At 35.0% G+C, this 5705-nt stretch overlaps 1 non-coding gene across 1 annotated transcript; it reads left to right on the top strand.

Moving 5' to 3' along the window:
* Positions 1-756: 756 nt before the first annotated feature.
* Positions 757-864, top strand: LOC148574258 (small nucleolar RNA R71). Its single transcript, XR_015905599.1, has one exon. It is a non-coding gene; the product is annotated as a small nucleolar RNA R71 (small nucleolar RNA).
* Positions 865-5705: the final 4841 nt, after the last annotated feature.

The following is a 5705-nucleotide window of genomic DNA, read 5'->3' as shown; positions in this document are numbered from 1 at the left end:
CAATTCAATGGCCTTGCACTCTCCTTTTGGGTTTTCTTCTGTATTGCTTAGGAGAGTACTATGAGGGGTTTCAGTGATCCTTTTACTCAGCTGGCCCACTTGTGCTTCCAAATTTCTAATGGATGACCTTGTTTCATTCATGAAACTTAGAGTGGCCTTAGATAGATCAGAGACTATGTTTGCCAAGCTAGATGGGGTCTGCTCAGAACTCTCTGTCTTTTGCTGAGTGGATGATGGAAAAAGTTTGCTATTGCTAAACCTGTTTCTTCCACCATTGTTAAAGCTTTGTTGAGGCTTTTGTTGATCCTTCCATGAGAGATTTGGGTAATTTCTCCATGAGAGATTATAGGTGTTTCCATAGGGTTCACCCATGTAATTCACCTCTGCTATTGCAGGGTTCTCAGGATCATAAGCTTCTTCCTCAGAAGATGCCTCTTGAGTACTGTTGGATGCATCTTGCATTCCATTCAGATTCTGAGAAATCATATTGACTTGATGAGTCAATATTTTATTCTGAGCCAGTATGGCATTCAGAGTATCAATTTCAAGAACTCTCTTCTTCTGAGGCATCCCATTACTCACAGGATTCCTCTCAGAAGTGTACATGAACTGATTATTAGCAACCATGTCAATGAGTTCTTGAGCTTCTACAGGCATTTTCTTTAGGTGAATGGATCCACCTGCAGAAGTATCCAACGACATCTTAGCCAATTCAGACAGACCATCATAGAATATATCCAGGATGGTCCATTCTGAAAGCATGTCAGAAGGACACTTTTTGGTCAGTTGCTTGTATCTCTCCCAAGCTTCATAGAGGGATTCACCTTCTTTCTGTCTGAAGGTTTGAACATCCACTCTAAGCTTACTAAGCTTTTGAGGAGGAAAGAACTTGGCTAAGAAAGTCGTGACCAGCTTATCCCAAGAGTTCAGGCTATCTTTAGGTTGAGAGTCCAACCACACTCTAGCTCTGTCTGTTACAGCAAACGGGAAAAGCATAAGCTTGTAGACCTCGGGATCAACCCCATTGGTCTTAACAGTATCACAGATCTGCAAGAATTCAGTCAAGAACTGAAAAGGATCTTCATATGGAAGTCCATGAAACTTACAGTTCTGTTGCATCAGAGAAACTAATTGAGGTTTAAGCTCAAAATTGTTTGCTCCAATGGCAGGAATTGAGATGCTTCTTCCATGTAGATTGGAATTAGGTGCAGTAAAGTCACCAAGCATCTTCCTTGCATTATTATTATTTTCGACTGCCATCTCCTCTTCCTTTTCAAAAATTTCTGTAAGGTTGTCTCTGGATTGTTGTAATTTAGCTTCTCTTAGTTTTCTCTTCAGAGTCCTTTCAGGTTCTGGATCAGCTTCAACAAGAATGTTCTTGTCCTTGCTTCTGCTCATATGAAAAAGAAGGGAACAGAAAATAATAATAGGGATCCTTTTTACCACAGTATAGAGGTCCCCTTGTGTGAGTAGAAGAAAAGAAGAAAAAGAATGAAGAAGAGAAGAATTCGAACTCAGAGGAGAAGAAGGGGTTCGAATTTTTGGGTGAGGAGAAGTGTTAGTAGATGAATAAATAAATAGAAGGAGATGAGAGATAAGAAAGGAATTTGAAAATTAAACAAAATAAAATAAAAATATTTTAAAATTAAATTTAAAATTCGAAAATCAATAATTAAAATTAAAATAATTAGTTAATTAAAATGAAATTTTGAAAAAGAGAAAAGGAATTTTCGAAAATTAAAGGTAGAGAGTTAGTTAGGCAGTTTTGAAAAAGATAAGAATCAAACAAAAAGTTAAGTGGTTAATTGAAAAAGATTTGAAAATCAAATTTTGAAAAAGATAAGAAGTTAAAAAAAGATTTTGAAATCAAATTTTGAAAAAGATGTGATTGAAATTTAAAAAGATGTGATTGAAACAAAAAGATAGGATTGATTGAAAAAGATTTGAAAATTAAATTTTGAAAAGATAGGAAGTTAGAAAAGAAGTTAGAAAAGATTTTGAAATTAATTTTGAAAAAGATATGATTGAAACTTAATTTGAAAAAGATTTGAAAATCAAATTTGAAAAGATTTGATTTTGAAAATTAAAGTTGATTACTTGACTAACAAGAAACTAAAAAGATATGATTCTAAAGTTTAAAGATTGAACCTTTTTTAATAGGCAAGTAACAACTTTGAAAAATTTTGAATCAAAACATTAAATGCTAATAAAATTTTCAAAAATTAAGAAATAAAATAAGAAAAAGATTTTGAAAATTAATTTGAATATTTTCGAAAAAATGAAAAAGATTTTGAAAATTTTTAAAAAGGGAATTCGAAAATATGAAAAGAAAATTGAAAAAGATTTGATTTTGAAAAAGATTTTGAAAAAGATAAGATTATTAAATTGAAAATTTGATTTGACTCATAAAAACAACTAGATTTTTAAAAAATTTTGAAAAAGTCAACTCAAATTTTCGAATTTGATGAGTGAAAAAGGGAAAGATATTTTTTTTATTTTTAAATTTTAATGATGAGAGAGAAAACATAAAAAGACTCAATGCATGAAAATTTTGGATCAAAACATGTGATGCATGCAAGAACACTATGAATGTCAAGATGAACACCAAGAACACTTTAAATGTCAAGATGAACACCAAGAACTTATTTTTGAAAAATTTTCAAGGAAAGAAAACATGCAAGACACCAAACATAAAAATTTTTATTCTTTAGACATTAATAATTCAAGAATGCATATGAAAAACTAGAAAAGACACAAAACAAGAAAATATGAAGATCAAACAAGAAGACTGGCCAAGAACAACTTGAAGATCATGAAGAATGCAATGCATGAAATTTTCGAAAATAATTTTTAGAAAATTAAAAAGATGCAATTGACAACAAACTTAAAACTTGACTCTAGACTCAAACAAGAAACATCAAATTATTTTTGGATTTTATGATTTTGTTAATTTAATTTTTTTTGGATTTTTCAAAAATTGATTTTGAAAAAATGAAAAAGAAGAATTTTTTTTTTGTATTTTTCGAAAATAAAAATAAAAAATAAAAAGCTTAAAATTAAAATAAAATTACCTAATCTGAGCAACAAGATAAACCGTCAGTTGTCCAAACTCGAACAATCCCCGGCAACGGCACCAAAAACTTGGTGTGCAAAATCGTGATCATTCCTTCTTTGGTAATGGCGTTAAAAACTCAATACACACGTTCATGTTCTTAATTCTGTTTCACAACTTCGTACAACTAACCAGCAAGTGCACTGGGTCGTCTAAGTAATAAACCTTACGTGAGCAAGGGTCGATCCCACGGAGATTGTCGGCTTGAAGCAAGCTATGGTCACCTTGTAAATCTCAGTCAGGCGGATTCAAATGGATATAGAGTTTTAATAATTGAAAGATAAATAAAATATAAAATAGGATAGTGATACTTATGTAATTCATTAGTGAGAATTTTAGATAAGCGTATAGAGATGCTTTCGTTCCTCTGAACCTCGGCTTTCCTGCTGTCTTCATCCAATCATTCCTACTCCTTTCCATGGCAAGCTTTATGTAGGGCATCACCGTTGTCAATGGCTACATCCCATCCTCTCTGTGAAAATGGTCCAATGCGCTGTCACTGCATGGCTAATCATCTGTCGGTTCTCGATCATACTGGAATAGGATTTACTATCCTTTTGCGTCTGTCACTACGCCCAGCACTCGCGAGTTTGAAGCTCGTCACAGCCATCCCTTCCCAGATCCTACTCGAAATACCACAGACAAGGTTTAGACTTTTCGGATCTCGGGAATGGCCATCCATGGGTTCTAACTTATACCACGAAGACTCTAATAGCTCGGACTCGGTCCCCTGTATTAGATATCGAAGAGATACTCATTCTAGCTTGTTTGCATGTAGAACGGAAGTGTTTGTCAGGCACGCGTTCATAGGTGAGAATGATGATGAGCGTCACATAATCATCACATTCATCATGTTCTTGGGTGCGAATGGATATCATAGAATAGGAATAAGTATGAATTGAATAGAAAAATAGTAGTACTTTGCATTGATTTATGAGGAACAGTAGAGTTCCACACCTTAATCTATGGTGTGTAGAAACTCTACCGTTGAAAATACATAAGTGAAAGGTTCAGGCATGGCCGAATGGCCAACCCCCACAAAGGTCTAAGATAGCATAAAACTAATCAAAGAGAAAGTAAATACAATAGTAAAAAGTCCTATTTAAACTAAACTAGTTACTAGGGTTTACAGAAATGAGTAAATGATTCAGAAATCCACTTCCGGGGCCCACTTGGTGTGTGCTTGGGCTGAGCATTGAGCTTTACACGTGTAGAGGTCTTTCTTGGAGTTGAATGCCAGTTTGTAACCTGTTTCTAGCGTTTAACTCCACTTTACAACCTGTTTCTGGCGTTTGACTCCAGAATGCAGCATAGAACTGACGTTCAACGCCAGTTTACGTCATCTATCCTTAATCAAAGTATGGACTATTATATATTGATGGAAAGCCCTGGATGTCTACTTTCCAACGCATTTGAGAGCGCGCCATGTTGAGTTCTGTAGCTCCAGAAAATCCACTTTGAGTATAGGGAGGTTAGAATCCAACAGCATCTGCAGTCCTTCTTCAACCTCTGAATCTGATTTTTGCTCAAGTCCCTCAATTTCAGCTAGAAATTACCTGAAATCACAGAAAAACATACAAACTCATAGTAAAGTCCAAAAATGTGAATTTTAATTAAAAACTAATAAAAATATACTAAAAACTAACTAAATTATACTGAAAACTATGTAAAAACAATGCCAAAAAGCGTATAAATTATCCGCTCATCACCTTACAATCTCTTTAATGTACAAATGTGCTAGCTCCTCCAACGTACAACTCATCCAATATGGTAGAAAGTGAGCCGACTTTGTCAGTCAATCCATAATTACCCAAACAGCGTCACATCCACCTTGAGTTCTTGGTAAACCTGACACAAAGTCCATTGCAATGCTCTCCCATTTCCATTACGAAACTTCTAAGGGTTGAAGGGTTCCTGATGATTTCTAATGTTCAATTTTGACTTTCTAATAAGTCAGGCACTTAGATACATGCAACACCACGTCATTCTTTATTCCCGGCTACCAGAACATTGCTTTCAAATCATGGTACATCTTAGTGCTTCCAAGATGAATAGAGAATCTGCTTTTATGCACCTCCTTGAAGATATCCTGTCGCAAGGTTCCAACATCCGGCACATAGATCCTACCCTTGAATCTCTATAATCCGTCTTTGTCCCATGATACTCTACACTGCTTCCCTTGCTCAATTGCCGGCCACACCTTCTGCAATTCTTTTTCATCTTGTTGAGCTTTTCTGATCTCAGACTTAAAATCACTCGAAATTTGTAATTGACTTAAGCAAAGAGTTCCGGACACTTCTTGGACACCTAATTTTAGGTTCTCGAACTCCTTGAGCAATTCCTCTTCTCGAAGCACCAACCAAGCAGCACACAATGATTTTTGGATTAGGGCATCCGCCACAATATTTGCTTTTCCAGAGTGGTAATTCAATTCGAAGTCATAATCCTTTAGTAGCTTCATCCACCTCCTCTGATGCATATTCAGTTCTTTTTATCGAAAAGGTACTTTAATTATGATCCGAGAAAACTTGCAACTTAACGCCATAGAGATAATTTCTCCAAACCTTTAGAGTAAACACAACGGCAGCGAGCT

Source organism: Arachis ipaensis, chromosome B2, assembly GCF_059453495.1.
Source record: "Arachis ipaensis isolate K30076 ecotype BB chromosome B2, ASM5945349v1, whole genome shotgun sequence".
NCBI lineage: Eukaryota > Viridiplantae > Streptophyta > Magnoliopsida > Fabales > Fabaceae > Arachis > Arachis ipaensis.
Note: the sequence above shows the minus strand (reverse complement) of the source record. Positions and strands in the feature narration are given on the sequence as shown.